At 42.6% G+C, this 20790-nt stretch overlaps 1 protein-coding gene across 1 annotated transcript in view; it reads left to right on the top strand.

Moving 5' to 3' along the window:
• The window catches only part of QSER1 (glutamine and serine rich 1), a gene marked incomplete at its 5' end in the record, with an annotated part of 2529639 nt that overhangs the window by 708303 nt on the left and 1800546 nt on the right, over nt 1–20790 (top strand). The window lies entirely within an intron of this gene.

Below are 20790 nucleotides of genomic sequence, written 5' to 3' on the forward strand. Positions count from 1 at the left end.
CCTCCTGTGCTGGACATTGTTGACTATGCCTTTTCGAAATCTAGCTTGGCCCTTGACTCTTAACCTCCTGCTCCCAGAAAACCTGATAGATATTACAGGGTTCCTGATTCGCATAAGTTCCTTTTTAAAAATCCTACTGGGGACCCTGAGACCATTTCACAGGGACCCAAGGGCATTAAGGCTACTACTGCTAAAAATCCTACACCCTCTGACAGAGATTCCAGGGCCCTCGATAGACTGGGTAAGAAGGTATACAGCTCTGCAACTTTGGCCATCAGGGCCTTAAATTGCCAGTTTCATATGAATTAGCAGCATATTATTGGATAGCTTAAACAGAAAATGATGATTCCTGATTGTGCTGAAAGTAATGATTTACAGGATGTAATGCATTCTGCTGAACAGGTTGGAAAACATACTTTGCAGTGTGGTTTTGATTCACTAGAGGCATCTTGCAGGGCTGCTGTCACTGGGTCTGTACTTAGAAAGCATGCTTGGCTTAAGGAGTAATCTTTGCCAGATCATGTTGAAACTAAATTGCTGGATGCTCCCTTAAATCAGGACCGCCTGTTTGGCGACAAAACAGAAGAAGTTCTTAAAAAGATAAAGGAAAAAGCTAAATCTATGCAAACTGTTAAAGATTTCTTACAAGTGCAGCCTCCTAGATTTAGTAGGCATAGGCCCTCAGAAAATTGGTCCTTTCCTGCCTCTTCCAGGCCTTCTCAGTTAAAATCCAGAACCAGCAGAACACCCAGGCTTCAGTCCCAGGTTATGCACAGGACTAAGCAGTGGGGGGCTCCCACTTCCAAATCGGGGAGTAGTAAGACTCCCCCTATGGTAAGCTGTCTCAATGACTTAACTTTAAAACTTCCAAGCACTTCTCAACTGACTGCTCCTTTAGGGGGAAAGATTGCTCTGCAAGCAAAAAACTGGGAACTCATTGCCCAGGACAAATGGGTTTTAAACATAGTTTCCCAAGGATACAGATTTCACTTCCACATGCTGCCAACCACAAACGGTTGGCCAAATCTACCCCCAAATCATTGGGCAGAGGATCAAAAGCAAGTACTCTCTGTCTTAGGATTTAAGGCTTTTCAGACAGTACCAGAAGAGGAAAAGGGACAAGGTTTCTACTCAAGACTTTCCTGGTATCCAGAAAAGACAACTCATGGCATCCTATCCTGGACCTTTCTATCCTAAACACCTTTTTGGTGATTCCAAAATTCAAGATGCTAACTCTTCACCAGTTGCTTCCCATGATAGGCAAAGATGCCTGGTTGGCAACACTGGATTTAAAGAAGCCTACGTGCACATCCCAGTCAGAGAATCTTGCAGAAAATACCTATGCTTCAAAGCAGGCTGCATTCACTATCAGTTCTGTTCACTGCCCTTTGGCTTATCTACTGCGCCAGGGTATTCACAAAGTGCCTTGCTCCAGTCATTGCATTTTGCAGGCAAAGAAATATTCAAATATACCCATACCTGGACAATTGTCTAATTCAGCCAGAAAGCCAGGGCAAACTTCTGAATCATCTGGCATTTGTACAAAAGGTGTTAACTTGTCTGGGGTACACCATAAACTAAAAGAAATAACATATGGTACCCTGTCAACAAATTATATTCCTGGGAGCAAGCTTGAACACAGCTTCCCAGATGGCTTTCCTCATGCCAGAGAAACAGGTTCATTTGACAACTTACTTCAAACTAGTGGCCACAAAAAACATGCTATCTGCAAGGCAAATACTGCAAGCCTTGGGGTTCATGGCCTTGTGCATTCTACTAATTCCATATGCAAGACTGCATATGAGGAAACTACAATGGTATCTAAAAAGCCTATGGTGTCAACATTCTCAGGATCTAGAAGCAATGATTCTTGTCGTACCTTGCATACGGTTAGAATTCCTTTGGTGGGCAGAGGCCTGCCACCAAAACAAGGGACTATCATTCACTCTACTCCCTGCCGCCCAAACCCTAATAACAGATGCATCAGACTATGCAGGGGGGCTCACCTGGCAGGGAAGTGCATTCAGGTCAAATGGAACCCAAGTCAAATGCACCTGCATATCAATCAAAAAGAAATGTTAGCTGTACAGAATGCTCGTGACAGCCTTCAAGGACCACATTCTTCCAGGACAGTTAATGATAAAGACGGACAACAGCACTGTTATGTAAACATAAACGAGCAGGGGGGTACCCATTCTTACCCCCCTCTGCAGACTAGCCATGGCTCTGTGGAACACAGCCTTGAGCGACCAAGTGCATCTACAGGCTCAATTCCTGCCAGGAAAACTAAATACACTGGCAGACGAACTAAGCAGAAATCTCATGGACCCACACGAGTGGAAACTGGAACCAAAGATTTTCAACATGTTGATCAACAAATGGGGGATCCCGGATATAGACCTGTTTGCCTCCACCCAGAACTACAAATTTGACAAATTCTGCACAAGGACCCCCCACAAACAAGCTTGGAAAGTGGATGCTCTGTCCTTCAGCTGGAAAAATCTGTCAGTTTATGCCTTTCCTCCTCTGCCTCTCCTCTCCAAAGTGCTACTAAAGATCAAACAGGACAAACCAAGGATGATACTGATTGTACCAGACTGGCCACGCCAACACTGGTACCCCCTCTTGTGCAGTGTGTCACAGCTGGCCCCATGGCACCTACCTCAGGCCCCCCCACCCTGCTGTCTCAGCAGAAGAGCCAGATTCTGCACCCCCAGCTTCAAACCCTGGCAGCCTGGCTAATTACCTAATCTCTCCGTTACCATCCCTCAGTAAACAAGTGTTGGATGTCATTTTGGAGGCAAGGATGCCTAGTACTAGAAAATCAAAGACAGGACAATGAAGGGCAAAACTACTGACTGATGGAAAACACAAATTTATTTTAATGCAAGTGAAATAAAACACACGTTTTTGTCCAAGTAACTCTCAGACTTCATCAGAAATGGAAAACCATTAAACCTAGGTTGATTTATACATACATCAATTAAATAAATTAATGATCAAGCAAGGATTTAGAGACATGCCTAAAATACAAGGTAAAAAATTAAACCCAAACTGAAAAATAGAAATATACTTGATTAATACAAAATAACCTTGTCAAATAAAAAACAATGTTTACATGTGTACTAAAGTGGAACATGTCACCAATGATAAAATAAAGACATAATCAATGAATTTGTGAAAAAATATCAAAATATTTATACTAGATGAATAAAATATTTTTAAAAAGGCGTCAATATGAGAAAATTAAATTCATAATTTAGCTGCCCTTAATTTGAGTAGAGGTACAAGAGAAATGTGTTCATTGAGACCCAGGGCTTTGTTAGCTTCTAAAAATAACTGTCAATAGGTCTCCCTGTATTCCAATTTGTGTTCCCAGGGCCCACCTCTTGAGTTCCTTGGATACAGTTTATAACACAAAGAAGGAAAACTTGGCATTGCTACATGTGCTTGTACAGTGCATTGTTGACATTGCACTTGTTGATATTCATATGCTCATAGATTCTGCATTTGAGCTGTCTTTCAGTTTTGCCAATGTAGAAACTGTCAACATCCACAGGTAACCAAATAAACCAGGCCCTGGGAATTACAATTGGTATACATTTTGGCAGTTAATGTTTTAGCTCTACGTGGTAATGGGAACTGTTCTTTATTGTTAATAAAAGAGCATTGATTGCAGGCCCCACATTTATAAGTACCTTTCTTTCTGAGAGCAAAAACTTCCTCATGTTTGACCGACTCAAGTAAGTTTTTAATATTTCGCCCCTTCCTGAACACTACATTAATGGCTTTACCTTTTAGATTAGGTAGATCAGTAAATCTTGAAAACTTATCCCACTCTTTTAATACTGTATTCTTAATGTGGTGGACATTGGAACTAAAATTTTATTACAAATGCCCTACTGTAGCCAGCCTCATTAGAACTAGTACAACCATGTTTATTGGAAAAAACAGTACCCATACCTAAAATGGGCCTATAAATGGCATCTCTACCATGTGTTACTTCTGCCCTGATTGAATCTATAAGCTCACCAGGGTAACCTTGCTCAAAGAACATCTGTTGTAACACATTACATTCATAAAAGTAATCAGAATCATCAAGAGGTCATGGGACAAATGCGTACGATTTGACCCTTGATGATGCCTTTTTTCTGATAAAAAGGATGTATACTATCAAAACTGATGTATGTATTAGAAAAGGTAGGTTTTCTAAAAATTACAGATTTAAAACCTAAGTCAGTTTTCTGTAATGTAACATGTAAATAATGAATGGTACATGGATCAACATGATATGTAAACTTAAGGAAATCGGTACTTTGAGAAAAGAAAGAAAATCCCTCAAAAGATCTTCACCCCCCAACCAAAAAATACAGATGATATTCTGGAACCTGTAGTAGAAATTCCAATGTTGGGAGAAAAGCACAGTGGTGCACAAATTTGTGTTCCCACACAGATACAATAATGTCTGCAAAAGTTGGGGCACAACTAGCTCCCATAGCAACTCATGATTCTTGGCGATAAAATTCTCCCTTGAAAAATAAAAAATTATTCTTCAAGACCAGCTCTGCCAGTTCATTACATAGAAAAGTATCATTGTCAGTAACCCCTGGTCTACTCCTTAGTGCTTCCTCAAGCCAAATCAAGCCTAGATCATGGGGAATAACTGAAAGCAAGTCAACCACATCAGTGGTGGTAAATAAAAGATTACGTACTAACAATTCAAGTTTGATCTTGCTCAAGAATTCCCATGAATCTTTAGGAATGCGGAGTTCACCACCCACAGACATTTCAATTTCCAATCCAGGTATTTAGCTATGGGGGAGATTTTTGCTCCCTCCGATGCTACATTGGGTCTAAGTGGGGGGGGGGGGGTCTTCCACAGACTTATGTACTTTGGGTTTCCCAAAAATAGAGGATACACGAGGATGAGGTTGAAGCAAATATTGGTAGGTGTTATAATCAATGACACCTTGATCAAACAGATCTTTTAATGTTAAATCGATATTCTTATCTGAGATGTTGATTTCGTTAATAGAGACCTTACTATATCTAGATGAATCGTGGAGGAGGGTATGCATTTTACTATCATATAGAATTTTGTCCATAATGACTACCCCTCCCACACTTTTGTCTATAATGACTACCCCCCACCTTTATCAGGTTCCATAACTCGGATGTTAGAATTAGAAGGTAAGGTGTCCAATAATTTTCTGTCTTTGTCATCAAGATTAGAAAAAGTTTTAAAGGAATTGAAATTCTTGTGTATTTCATTTTCAATGGTATTTTCCAAATTTCTCAGTTGGGGGGTGAAGTGGAGGGTTAAAAGTACTCAATTTTTTTTTTAGACAAAGAGAAACAGGAAGATTAGGATCTTCACCAAAAATATTCAACAAGTTCAGCCGTCTAGTAAACATCAAGTCCAACAGAACCTGTGGTGAATTACTTTTCCTACTTGGCACAAACTTAAAACCCTTTATAAATAAGTCATCAGTGATATCCAATCCACTACAATTAAATATGTGGAACCCAGTTTTACTAACCACGTGTTGTGTTTTGCTCATGATTAACATCGGCTAGGTGGGTTACTGATGGTAGTTCCCCCTGGTTCTTCCCCTCCTTTGGGGATAAGATCCCCGGTAAAAATGGGTATAAGTATTATTCTCATTCCGGAGCCTGTCAGATCTCCGTGGGCCTACTTCATCATGGCCATCATCAACAATCGTAGATAAATTAACAATATCTTCATGACGAAAACTATCGTTATCAGAAATAGGTTGTAAATTAACAGGCTCGAAATGTGTTGAACGAAAAAAAGTTTTAGGTGAGGGATATTGTTTACCATCCTTGTAATCCCTAATGTCCCTGTCTAACTTTCTATATTTCCTTTTTAGTAATCCGTCACATTTTTTTATCAATTTGCACCTTCAAGTTAAAATACTTGCATGTTAAGTTGTCAATCTCGCCTTCATTCTTGCTTGATGGGTTCGGAGCCGATCCCTCGGCTCCGACTCGGCACTTGCTAAGCTCGAGAGTCACTTTTACCAGCTCGAGGCAGCCCCATATCCCGTGATGCAAGGCGGTAAGTACCCAGATCTCGTTTGCCGCTTCGCTTATGAGGTCCTCCTTTTACCAGCTCCTGGTAAGTGTTTTACTACTTTGATATTTTAGCCCCTTTTTACTAAAAACCCTTTAAAATTTAGTTTTAAGTTAATTTTATAGATTTTCTGACAGAAAATTACCTGTCTCTTCTTATTTTTTTAGTCAAATTTTACCCATCCCATCCCCCCCCTGTTAGGGTGTGTGTGTGTGTTTTTCTACTTATACCTTTGGTATATTTAATTTAATTTAATTCTTTGACTGGTGTGTGTGTGTGTTGTGTTACACCATGTCAAAAGAGAGGGTCTCAGGCTTTAAGAAGTGTGACTCGTGCTGTCAGAAGATGTCTCTGACAGGCGGTCACACTTCTTGCCTGTATTGCCTGGGGCCTCTTCACCTGCAGGACTCCTGTGCTATATGTCATTCCTTCAGCCAGAGAGTCCTGCAGGAAAGAAGAAACAAACTGATACTTAGGGGCCTTCTTAAGCCGGAGGGCTCTCCGGCTAAGTCGGCTCCATCCAAAACTGCCAAATCTTCCAAGGCCCAGGCTTCTGTGTCAAAGCCTGCGGCCTCGGCTCCGACTCGTTCTGAGTCGAGATCGGCTCCGGCTGGAGCCGATTCTGGCTTAACTAAGCCTTCGGCACCGATGGCTATCGGTGCCGATTCTGCATCGACCACTTCGGTGTCGGCTCCGATCGGTTCCGACCACCATGTGGCACAGGCATCGGTGTCGGCTCCGACACCGTTACTTTTGTGGCTGTATCGGCTCCGGCTGGAGCCGATGCATCGAGGCTACCTGTCGGCTCCGATAAGTTGTCGGCTCCGACAGGGTGTATAGTTTCATCGGTTCCGATGGCTCCTTCCAGGAAGAGGTCGAGGTCTCCTTCCTTGGAGCCGATACTTTCGGCTCCGGCTTCACCTCTCCTTTCGAACGGAGCCATCGGAGCCGATCTTCAAGGTCATCCAGGCTTTCTGACCATGACTTAGAGAGAGTGGTCAGTAGATTACTTAAGTCACAGGCACTGGCCCAAATGTTACATAGTCCGTCTCAACAGATGACTATTGGTCCACACCCGTTACAGTTCCTCCTTCAACTCTACCCCAGAGCTTGGAGTTGGAGTCTTCGGAATGGTTACTGCTACCGCTGGAGGACAGATACCCCTTCTGTTCCTTCAGCCTCTACTCTTATCTCCTCTTCGAGACCTTCCTTAGAGGGATTCGGTGGTCGGGCTTCCATGGTCTCCTCCGAGGGGGTGAGTGGCATCAGACCCTTGTCCGAACCCGCTCTTCCCCTTGGAGCCTCGGCCTTGGTGAGCACGGCTCCGACATCTGCCTCAGAGACTTCCCTTCGGTGGTCCCTGGAGTTCCTAGTTCTTGAACGGGTTCTCTCGGACCTGCCTGGGAGGGGAGCATTCGAGGTGATGAAGAGTGTGCTGGCCACTGGTATCAGTCAGCAGTCTGTTCCCTTAGCTCCTCCCTCTATAGTGCCTGTTGACATCTCTGCCACTTCTCTTGCTACAGGACCCAGAGATCCTCCGCCTCAGGTTTCCCCATTGGGAATTTCCCCCTCTTCCGAGGATTCTCCTGATGTTTGGAGATCCTCCTAGGAAGAGGACTTGTAAGAGGAAACATGTAGACTCCCCCGAGTCTTATCACTTCAGATACTGACTTTGATGAGTCAGAGGGATCCCCTAGATCCCCCTCTGAGGATGTCTCCTTCTCAGACATCCTAGAACTCCTTAAACAGAGGGGAAACTGGCCCACCAACAATCCCTCTGAGGATGAGTCAGTATACCTAGAGGCGTTTGGATCTTGGCCCTCCACCTCCTGGGTGTCTCCGCCTTTCGACCCCCTTATGCAGGTTATTGCCCGAAAGGCGTGGGCAGCTCCTGACTCTGTAGAGCCAGTCCCTAGGAGGCCTTCAAAATTTATCACTGCCCCGGGTGACAAGCAATTCCTCACTAAGGGTGTCCCCGCTGATGCCATGGTGGTGGCTGCTGCCACCAAGAAGGAACTTGCAGATCCTTCCATACCCGTCCATCCTCCTAATAAGGACTCTAGGACCATGGATAGGTACAGTAAGCGGATGTTTTCCTCAGCGACCTTTGCTATGCGTTCGCTGAATTACCTATGTCACTTCACCAGACTCCAGAGGGATATCCTTAAGGAGCTGGGTGAAGTAGTACAGGATCCTACAGCTGCAGGGGCTCAAAAGAAAATTGCTTCGCAGCTAGGAACCCTTAATTCCATTGCAAACTCCTCCATGCGGCTAATATCATATGCTGCTGATGGAGCGAGTAGAGCCGCAGGTACAGGTGTGGCTCTTAGACGCCAAGCCTGGATGCGGCTATGTGACTTTGCAGATCCCTTTAAGGCGTCCTTCACAAATTCTCCCTTTGATGGGTCAGCTTTGTTTGGCCCTCAGGTGAAGGAAACTTTGACCAGGTGCGAGCAGGACGGCAAGACTCTTTCTGCTGTAGGAGTCCGTTTTCCACCCCTTCTAGACCTTACCCCAAAGGACAGAAAGGTGGCAAAATGTGGTTCCATAAATCCCAAGGAGTCACGCCGATTCACGTGGTCAGTTTACCCCTAGAGGCAGAGGGGTAACAACAACAGACGCTCTAGAGGCAGAGGGGGTCCAAAAACCAGGGAAACAAAGAGCCTCTCTGACAAGCCCTTTCAGCATCCCTGAGATGTTGCCCGACTGTCCCTCCTTGGAGGCAGTCGGGGGAAGATTATCACTGTACCCAGAAGCCTGCATTCCCTCACTCAAGACAGATGGGTACAGTCGATCATATCCAAGGGTTACATAATTCCTTTCGAGGAAAGTCCTTTCCCTCAAATTCCCTTCCAGATGTACCACCGGTCTAAGGGAAATTGCAGAGTTAGAAGTCTCAAAACTACTGCAAAAAGAGCCATTCAGCCAGTTTCAACAGACCATTCAGAGCCGGAATCTACTCAAGGTTCTTTTGGTCCCCAAAAGACGGGAGACTGGAGACCAATATTGGATCTCAGCAGACTCAACAAGTCTGTGAGGAAGACAAGATTCCGAATGGTCACTCTTCAGTCAATTCTGCCCTTCTTGCAGAAGGACAACTGGATGTGCTCAATAGATCTTCAGGATGCGTACTATCACATCAAAATTCACAGACGCTCCAGGAGATTTCTCCGCTTTGGCTGGGGTCCAGTCATTTCCAGTTCAGAGCCCTGCCCTTTGGTCTCACTACAGCCCCCAGAGTGTTCACCAAATGCATGGCAGTGGTCACGGCTCACCTGAGACGTCAAGGATTCCAGGTGTTTCCGTATCTCGACGACTGGCTCCTGTCAGCCACCACCAGGCATCAGCTTATACAAGCCAGGGATTACACAATAAATCTTTGTTCTCATTTGGGCATCTCGATCAACTTCGAAAAGTCATCCTTATCGCCCTGCCAGTCTATTACCTTCATAGGCGCAAACTTAAACACTGTTCGGATGTCAGCTACCCTTACAGATCAAAGAGTTTCAGACATTCAGAGTCATGTCAGGATCATTCTGGCCAACAAGAAAGTACAGGCCAGAATGGTTCTAAAGGTATTAGGCCTCATGGCTGCGGCCATTACTCTTCTTCCCCTGGCTCGATTCTACATGCCTTCTTCAGTGGATGCTGTTCACACAGTGGTCGTACCAACAACTTCCTATGCGTCACCAGATTCTGGTGACACAAACTTGCAAAGATCATCTTGCTTGGTGGATCACATCTCCTCAGGTTCACCAAGGCAGGTACTTTGTACCCCCATCCCCGATAGCCACTGTCACCACGGATGCCTCCCTGATCGGGTGGGGGGGTCATTATCAGGGCAGGATGGTTCATGGGACGTGGCAGCCGTTCGAGTACCATCTGCACATAAATGTCCTGGAGATGAGAGCAGTGCTTTTAACGTTGCAAGCCCTCAACGACTTTCTTCCCGTAGGGACAATTGCAGTCCACACAGACAACATGTCTGTAGTTTGGTATATCAACAAACAGGGCGGAACCAAATCCTACCCCTTGTGTCGAGAAGCGCTCAGACTATGGCAATGGGCGATCTCCTCTCATCGGTTTCTGGTAGCAACGCATATCCCTGGGAAAACCAACATTGTAGCGGACAGATTGAGCAGAGCTATTCTCATGCCTCAACAGTGGTCTCTCAAGCAATCTATAGCGGAAGAGATATTTCTGGAATGGGGTCGTCCATGTTGCGATCTTTTTGCTACTCCCCAAAACAGCAAATGTCCAGACTTCTTCTGTCTCTTCCCTCTACCAGGCCATCCCCCCAGAGACGCTCTGACCCAGGATTGGCCCCAGGGACTTCTTTATGCCTTCCCTCCATTTCCTCTGATCCCTCAAGTTATCCAGAAAGCTACCGTTTTGAGAGCCAAATTGATTCTCATTGCCCCTTACTGGCCTCGACAAGTTTGGTTCCCGTTCCTCCATCATCACCTTTTGGTGCAGCCGTGGCATCTGGACCCAGTGCCAGATCTTCTGATTCACCAATCGGGTCAGCTGCACCGGTCTATCCCTTCTCTCAACCTCACAGCATGGTTGCTCCACTTCCTTCCTTAGCCAGGCTTCCTTTGATCTCTAACCCAGTTAGAGACATCATAGTAACCGTTAAAATCCTCTACCAGGAGGATTTATACAAGCAAATGGAAACGCTTTCTCTTATTGGGCTAAGGCCAAGAATATTGATCCTTTCACTGCCCCTGTTCAGGCAGTCCTGGACTTCTTAGCAGAGATTTTTCATGCAGGCTCCTCTTCTTCCACAGTCAGAGTTCAATTGGCTGCTATCTCCAACTTTCATGTCGGGATAGCAGATCATAATATTATGTCCCATAGGCTCTGCAGGGCCTTCTTGAAAGGAATTTTCCTACTAAAGCCTCCAATCAGGAATCCTCCTCCTCAGTGGGATCTAAATTTAGTGCTGACATCCTTGATTCTTCCCCTCTTCGAGCCAGCTGTTTCTTGTTCCCTGAAATTTCTTTCTTGGAAAACTTTATTCCTAGTGGCTATTACATCGGCCAGGAGGGTGTCTGAACTTCATGCTCTATCGGTTCGACCCCCCTATTTGGTTTTTCACAAAGACAGAGTATCTTTGAGAACTAATCCGACCTTTTTGCCTAAGGTCGCTTCAAAGACCAATTTGAATCAATCCATTGATCTCCCTGTATTTTTCCCAAACTATTCAGACAGAGCTGAACAAAAACTACATTATCTTGATGTCCACTGTCAACTTAGATATTATTTGGACAGAACAAAAAAATTTAGAAAATCTGATCAACTTTTTGTTTCCTATGCAGATAATAAAAAAGGCCTTCCTGTTTCTAAAGTGACCTTGTCCAGATGGCTTTCTTCGGTCATCTCTGAAATTTATCTGCTCAGGGGAAAACAGCTGTGCTCAAAACCTAAAGCACATTCAACTAGGAACTTAGCTACTTCTACAGCCTTTCAAGCTAGACTTCCTTTAGACACTATTTGTGCAGCGGCCACTTGGGCCACTCCTCACACTTTTGTTTCCCATTACAAATTGGACTTGGCCTCCAGGGACAGAGCCAGTTTTGGCTCTACAGTCCTCAAGAGTCTGTTCCATTGAGCCACCCAGGATAGAGGTGCTAGGACGCCTGGTCCCATCAAGCAAGAATGAAGGCGAGATTGACAACTTAACATTAAGAAGTTATGTACCTACCATAACGCTCCATGTTAGTTGTCTTCTCGCCTTCTTTCTTGACCCTCCCTCCTTCCCCTGGCCTGGACAGACCTTGTTATAAGAAATTATTATGCTGAAGACCATTCAGACCTGGTCCTTCTTCCATCTGTAAGTTTTCTTTCTTCCTTTGGGAAGTATTTTATGCTTGGTGCTATTGCCCTTTGTCATCAAACGAGATCTGGGTACTTACCGCCTTGCATCATGGGATATGGGGCTGCCTCGAGCTGGTAAAAGTGACTCTCGAGCTTAGCAAGTGCCGAGTCGGAGCCGAGGGATCGGCTCCGAACCCATCAAGCAAGAAAGAAGGCGAGAGAAGACAACTAACATGGAACGTTATGGTAGGTACATAACATAACTTCTTATTTTTTCACATTCAACAGAAAATAAATCATTAGTGACTCGTAAATTGAACTTGTCAGTGTCCCTTTGTAAAACATCCATTTCGCGATTGTTATTGTGTACAATAGCTTTGATAATATCAAGGCCACAGTTGTCAAAAATCTGCAGCAATTCCTGATGAAATTCACTGTTGGCAATCACATTATTTGGATATTTAAATACCCGAAGCCCCTTTGGTACAATACGTAATCTAATACATTCATTAAGATATGAATTATCTATGCAGAGTGTTTTGTACCAGATTAGGGCATTTTGCAGTTTATCCAAAGAGGTCAAATAAGTGTCCGCACAGACATAGTTACCAGCAGCAGGTGGAGGTTTTTGAAACAAAGGCTTGTCCTGTAGACATTGCTTAAACTGAGTAAGGTCCCTGGTTGCCAATGATACTCCATTTGCCCCATCCGCAGTCGATTCCATACCGTTGCTAGAAGCCAAAATTGCCGGTGTGGAATTGAATGCTTGACTATCACATACCGACACCTGCGCATTCGCGCCATGAGGAATTGACGTAGCTGACGCATTCCATCGTGTATGACCCCCGGGACGAAAAATAACTTCCTGGTTACCAGGCAAGTTCGAAGCCTGAAGAGTAGATACAAGGTCTTGTGATAAGGGCGTAAGTAGCTCAAGAAGCTGCGAAAGTTGACCTATAAGCTTTTTTTTAATTCTCCAACTTCATTACCCATATGAACTGCTGGTGAAGGGTTGGAAGTAGTATGCCTTTCGGAAGACTCCATAAAAAACAATATCCAAGAAAGAAGAATCACAGTCCAGAACACCAAACTAAAAAGCCAAAGACTGGACAACGAAAGACAAAACTACTGACTGATGGAAAACAAATTTATTTTAACGCAACTGAAATAAAACACACATTTTCATCCAAGTAACTCTCGGACTTCATTAGAAATGGAAAACCATTAAACACAAGTTGATTTATACATACATCAATTAAATTAATGATCATTCAAGGATTTAAAGAGACATACCTAAAATTCAAGGTAAAAATTAAACCCAGACTGATATGTCTATTTATTTTATCATGTGTGACATGTTCCACTTCTAGTACACATGTATATATTGTTTATTTGACAAGGTTATTTTGTATTAATCCAGTATATTATTTCTATTTTTCAGTTTGGGTTTAATTTTTGTCTTGTATTTTAGGTATGTCTCTTTAAATCCTTGATTGATCATTAATTTATTTAATTGATGTATGTATAAATCAACCTGGGTTTAATGGATGTTCATCGTTTTACACTGCTGCAGTCATTACACTTGGGTTATCCTGCCGTCAGGCGGTTCCCCAGCCGGCCTGAGTTCCAAAGTCTTGGTCCGGCGTCTGTTGCTGTCACCTCCTCCCTGACGTCAGTGCGACAGGGGTATATAAGATGCAGCCGACGCCATTTTCTTCAGTCTTTCTTGCCGCGTGGTGCCCAAAGCAAAAGCAGTTCGCAAGTGCCGGTCGGCCGTCTCCTGAGATTTTCATTCCGAATCCAGAACCAAAGTCTTCTACAAAGCTAAGTACCCCGTTGGGGAAACGTTTTCTTGCCTCAGACCGATGTCAGTAAAAGTTAATAACTGTATTTCTTGTATGAAGCAAATACCTCATAAGGATTTCCATTCCTATTGTATCCCATGCCTAGGCCCAGACCACGACGTCATTGGTTGTCATTTTTGTGCTAGGTTTAACAAGCGCGCTTTTAAACGTCTGTTTGATTTTGCCCGACATTATTTTGGTAGAAAAATCAATTGTACCATGCCATCAGAACTTCCGACGACCGGAATACATAAAAAGCGCAAAGACAAGGATAGGCATCCGAGGCCCAAAACTGACTAAGCCTCTTCTAGAAAAACACACAAGGTAGCAATGACGAGTGAAGCCAACGGACTGGACACCGTTCTGCAATACACAAAGATTTTATTGAGAGTAAGCGCTTTCGGTAGAGAGCAATCTCTCCACCTTCATCAGACAACCCCATATGCACAAACAATCACCTTATATCATCATCACACTTAATTGATTCATTACTTAATTAAAATAATCAAAGATGACTGTATTGCAGCATTTTTTACAAAACGTCAGTTTTACAATCCAGGGAATCCGGCAAAAAAGCCACAGTATTGAACAATTCAAACATATTAAATTGAATTATTTTAACCTTACATTAACATTACATTAACATAAGCATCATAAACAAAAAGCTTTAAACTTTAAAACTTTAAAAAGCACGCAGAAGAACGCAAAACAATTCACTTGTAGATTGAACTCAGTTGTTTAGTATGTGTAAACTTTAAAGAGGTTTAATAAAATTATTATATCTCAATGATTTATTAAAATTAAATATTGAGCTTAAATTACTTCTTAAATTTGTATATAAATTTGTTTTTGATACATGTGTGTGTATTTGAATATATATATATATATGTATATATATATATATATATATATATATATATATATATATATATATATATTGGTATAAAGGAATCAGAAGGGATTTAAATGTTTACATAATTAGTATATATTTCAAATATATAATTATTTTGAAATATTTAAAACTCTTTAAAACCTTTGAATCCATTTGAAAAGGTTTATCCAATAAATGTAAAAAACCTCAACCCCCCCCCCCCCAAGTTTTAAAAATATATATATCATGTCTGATTCCCTAAATGCAGGAAAAATAAAAATCACATCCAATATATTTACCTAGTAACATGACAATATCTGTATGTGCATATACACGTATACCTTACTCTATTGTCCACCATAACTTCCATATTGTTAACTTTCATATTAATTTGACATAATTTGGGCTTAAATATAATATAATTAAATGCATACCTCATAGAGGAGTGTATAAATAAGTGAATGTGAAAATAGTGAAAATTCTATGACTAGTCTGTCTGGACCATTAATATCAAATCCTGTAAACAACATTTACAAATACCCAAATCGAACCCCTATCAAGAAGTTCACAATAAGCTATACTGGGTGTTTGTAGTTATTAGATGGTCCGTTCCGCAAGAGAGCACAACACCACCACTACTACAAACCATCAAAGGTTGGAAGTAGTATTCTCCCCACTCATTAATCATTTCACTACCAATCCTATCTCTTAAGTGCCTTAAGTTTCAAAATACACTTAATAGACACAACTTCATTGAGGCCAGGAAAGATATATGATGTGGTGCGAATCTGCCAAAATACTTCCTGTTCCTCAAGCTGTAGCTGCTAAGGGCCACCCCTAATTTGTGGTTGCACTTGTTGGATTACAGTAAACATAAATGAATGGTCAGAAAACTGGTTGACATGTTTCGCAAGAGCATTATTCATGTCAAGGATGTCAATAGCATGTATATGCTCATATATCCTTTTCTTAAACGCCCTGTCAGTCTTACCAATGTAAAACGCAGGGCATTGCTTGCAAAATGCCACGTAAACAACTCCCTTTGAGTTGCAGTTAAATCTGCCATTAATCCTGTACTCTATACCAGCCATAGATATCTTTGACCCCACAAAAGTGTGTTTACAATATGGGCAACAACCACACCTGTTCATTCCCCTTTTCACCTTATTAGACATGGGGGTGGATCTCTCTAAAAGGTTCTTTAAATTTTGTCCTCTCCTGTATGTGAACCTAGGCTCTTCCCCAATGCTTTTTATAAGTTCACGATCTTCTTTTAATATCTCCCAATTTTTAACAAAGATGTTTTTGTTTAAATCCCTTCTGATTCCTTTATACAAATATATATATATATATATATATATATATATATATATATATATATATATATATTCAAATACACACACATGTATCAAAAACAAACTTATATACAAATTTAAGAAGTAATTTAAGCTCAATATTTAATTTTAATAAATCATTGAGATATAATAATTTTATTAAACCTCTTTAAAGTTTACACATACTAAACAACTGAGTTCAATCTACAAGTGAATTGTTTTGCGTTCTTCTGCGTGCTTTTTAAAGTTTTAAAGTTTAAAGCTTTTTGTTTATGATGCTTATGTTAATGTAATGTTAATGTAAGGTTAAAATAATTCAATTTAATATGTTTGAATTGTTCAATACTGTGGCTTTTTTGCCGGATTTCCTGGATTGTAAAACTGACGTTTTGTAAAAAATGCTGCAATACAGTCATCTTTGATTATTTTAATTAAGTAATGAATCAATTAAGTGTGATGATGATATAAGGTGATTGTTCGTGCATATGGGGTTGTCTGATGAAGGTGGAGAGATTGCTCTCTACCGAAAGCGCTTACTCTCAATAAAATCTTTGTGTATTGCAGAACGGTGTCCAGTCCGTTGGCTTCACTCGTCATTGCTACCTTGTGTGTTTTTCAACGGTTTTATCTCTTGAGTTGGTCTGACTAAGCCTCTTCTAGGCCAGTTGCCGGTTCTCCGTTTTTCAGCGAGGCGCCTTCGCAGCCCCTGACGACTGCTTCTGTAGAACCACAGGCCGCCTCTGACTCCCATGTGGAGATGGCTGGGCCTTCGGACGCACAAGTTATTCAGCCTACCTAAACTAACCCTTCAGAGGGATCCGGAGTAGCTGAGCTACCCGCAGCTTCAGAGGATGTCTTCAGACCAACTAAGTTAAGCATTAAACCCTCTGTTAAGTCTAAGCCGCCTTTAAAATCAAAGAAACAAATACAGCATTCTCCAGGACAGGCCTCCATGCCTAAGAAACAAATGCTCAAAATGGCCAAAGACCTAATCACTCTGATCAGGTGGTCCCATCCCCCTCCTGATAAAAGGCCTAGACAGGATGCAGACTATGATTCATCCGACCAGGTGTCCATCTCTTCAGATTCATCCTCAGACCTAGGATATTCTTTACCCCCTTATGAGGATTCTGATGCTGAGGAATCAATTCCATCAGCCTCACCGCCTGAAGACTACTCCTTTGGGGAAACCTTACATACCATGAGGGAGCATTTCCATTGGGAAGGCCAGGATTACTCAGAATCCAAGAAAAGGCTCCTAGACTTCCTTTTATTACCTCAACACAGACCCCTTGCTATTCCGCCAGTGTTAGATGTTGTGGATGATGTGTATACTGAGTCCAGCTTGAATCCTGATTCCTTACCTCCAGCCCCTGTTAAACCTGACAGATACTACAGAGTCCCTGACTCTCACAAATTTCTGTATAAAAGCCCTGTAGCTGACCCTGAAACTATTTCTCAGGGACCCATAGGGGTTAAGGCCTCATCAGCCAAGAATCCAGTTCCCTCTGACAGAGAATCCAGAGCATTAGACAGATGGGGAAAGAAAGTATATACGTCTGCAACTTTAGCAATGAGAGCCTTAAATTGCCAGTTTCACATGCTAAAATATCAGCAATTTTTACTGTCTCATTTTAAACAAAAAATGCTTCCAGATTCAGATCCTCCTAATTTTAAAGAAATGCAGGATTTATTGCAAGCAGCTGAACAAGTGGGAAAGCATACTTTGCCATGTGGTTTTGTTTCTTTAGAGGCCTCCTGCAGTGCAGCAGTTACAGGCTCTGCCATTAGAAGACATGCTTGGTTAAAAGAACATACGTTACAGATCATGTTAAAGCAAAATTATTGTATGCACCTTTGCAGCAGGATGTGTTATTTGGACTTAAGGCAGAAGAGGTATTAAAGAAAATGGAGGATAAGGCAAAATCTGTGCAAACAGTGAAGGATTTCTTAAAGGTTCAGCCTCCTAGATGTAGCAGAAATTGGCCAACTAAGAATTGGTCCTTTCCAAGTACAGACAGACCTCAAAGGGGAAAATACAGATGTCCAAGAGGTAGAGGTCAACCACAAGGTCCTTACAGGCCTCGACAATGGGTTGCATTAGGCCAGAAAGAAGGGGAAGACAGGCCCCAACAATATAAAAAGCAGCTCCAATGACTTCCCACTACAGCTGCCAAACAAATCTCTCTTGGCAGCCCCCTTGGGAGGAAAACTGGCACTTTTCTACCACAATTGGCATATGATCACCAAAGACAAATGGGTTCTCAACATTGTATCTCAAGGTTACAGGTTCCACTTTCACACTCTGCCAAGGTTAAAAGGAATGCCAAATCTGCCACCAAATCAATGGGCAGAGGCTCAAAAACAAATTACAGCACTCATGGATATGAGAGCTATTCAAAAGGTGCCACCACAGGAGTAAGGACAAGGATTTTACTCAAGACTCTTTCTGGTACCCAGAAAGGACAAAGCCTGGAGGCCCATTCTGGATCTTTCTTCTCTAAGCACTTACCTGGATGTTCCGAAATTCAAAATGTTGACACTACAGCAGCTTCTTCCCATGCTGGGCAAGAAAGCTTGGCTCGTGACCTTGGACCGCAAGAAGGCATACCTGCATGTCCCTATCAGACAAAACTGCAGAAGATACCTCAGATTCATAGCTGGTTCAATGCACTACCAATTCTCTGCACTATCCTTTGGCTTGTCTACTGCGCCCAGGGTCTTCACAAAGTGCCTGGCACCAGTAATTGCATTTTGCAGACAGAGAGGAATTTAAATTTATCCGTACCTGGATGACTGCCTGATTCAAGCAGAGAGCAAGGATATTCTTCTAAAGCATCTGGCATTTGTAAAAAAGTTAAGTTGCCTGGGGTACACAGTAAACGAAAAGAAATCAAAACTAGTGCCCTCACAAAAGATTATATTCCTGGGTGCCAGCTTGAACACAACGGCCCAGGTGGCTTATCTCACGCCAGACAAGCAAGGGCAACTAACTCAATACTTTCAATTGATGGCAACAAAGACCCAACTCCCTGCAAGCAAAATTCTGCAGGCCTTGGGTTACATGGCATCTTGCATACTAATAATTCCATATGCCAGACTGCATATGAGGAAACTACAATGGTACCTAAGGAATGTATTGGTCTCAACACTGTCAAAGTTTGGAAACAGTTATACCACTAATTCCTTGCCTTCAACAGGAGTTTCAGTGGTGGGCTCAAGCTTGTCACCTCGACAAGGGACAACCTTTTACACAACCCACAGCCAGGCAAACACTGACAACAGATGCTTTGGGAGCACACATGGCAGGCAAATGTATTCAGGGCAAGTAGCCCGCAGAACAAAGGCATCTTCACATCAATCAAAAAGAGATGCTAGCTGTACAAAATGCCCTTATAGCTTTCAAGGACCTGCTGCATCCAGGACAACTACTACTAAAGACAGACAACAACACAATTATGTGGTACATAAACAAGCAAGGGGGCGCTCACTCTTACCCCCTCTGCAGACAAGCCATGACCTTGTGGAACACAGCTATAAATGATCAAGTTCATCTGCAAGCACAATTCCTGCCAGGAGAGAAAAGCACACTGGCAGATGACTTAAGCAGAAACATCATGGATCCCCATGAATGTGAATTTAATCCACAAATATTCAGAGTGATAACACAGAAATGGTGGAGCCCGGACATAGATCTGTTTGCATCCCCAATGAACTGCCAGCTACAAAAATTCTGCACAAGGAGTTACCATCCACAAGCATGGAAAGTGGATGCCCTCTCATTCAGCTGGAAGAACCTACAGGTATACGCTTTCCCACCACTACCTCTCCTGCCAAAGGTACTCATAAAAGCCAGGCAAGAAGAGCCAAAGATGATCCTGATTGCACCAGACTGGCCACGCCAGCACTGGTACGCAATCTTAAAGAGCTTAGCACAAGAACCACCCTAGATTTTGCCTCAAATCCCACATCTGCTGACTCAGCACAGCAATCAAATACTACACAGCCAGCTAAAGACCTTAAACCTAGCTGCATGGAAGATTCTTTAGTCAAGCAAGCAATGCCTCTCTCCAAAGCTGTTATGGATGTCATTCTGGAGGCCAGAAGGCCTAGTACCAGGAAAGCCTATTCGGATAAATGGAAGAGATTCTGTGCCTGGAACCAAGCTCACAGCCTTGACCCTCTTGTCCCAAACATTCCTCAGATACTACAATACTTGACTGAGATGCTGGACAAAGGCCTCTCCTCCTCATCCATCAAGATCCACGCCTCTGCCATCTCTGCTCATTACAACACGGATCCACCAATTTTCTCTAATCCTCTGTTAAAACAGTACTTCAGAGGGGCTAAAAACATATGACTGCCCCGTAGAGCACCTACTCCAACTTGGGACCTCAACTTTGTTTTGGAAAAATTAACTTTACCTCCTTTTGAGCCGGCCTACACAGCAGAATTAAAATACATCTCTTGGAAAACTGCTCTGCTCCTGGCAATAACATCAGCAAGAAGAGTTTCAGAATTACAGGCACTAATGGCAGTGGAACCTTTCCTAATTTTCCACCAGGACAGGGTGTCTTTAAGAACTAGCCCTACGTTTATGCCAAAGATTGTATCCAGTGTGGCTCTAAATCAAACAATTCACCTGGCAACTTTTTATCCAAAACCACAGAATAAAGGGGAGAGACTACTGCATTCTTTTGACATTCACAGGCAGTTACGCTTTTACTTGGACAAAACCAAAGCTTTCAGAAAATCTAAGCAATTATTGGTAGCATATGCTGCAGGAGCACAGAGAAAAGCCATTTCAAAACAAACTATTTCAAAATG

The sequence above is a fragment of the Protopterus annectens genome, chromosome 17.part0, assembly GCF_019279795.1.
Source record: "Protopterus annectens isolate FY-2018-M chromosome 17.part0, PAN1.0, whole genome shotgun sequence".
In the NCBI taxonomy this organism is placed as follows: Eukaryota; Metazoa; Chordata; order Ceratodontiformes; family Protopteridae; genus Protopterus; species Protopterus annectens.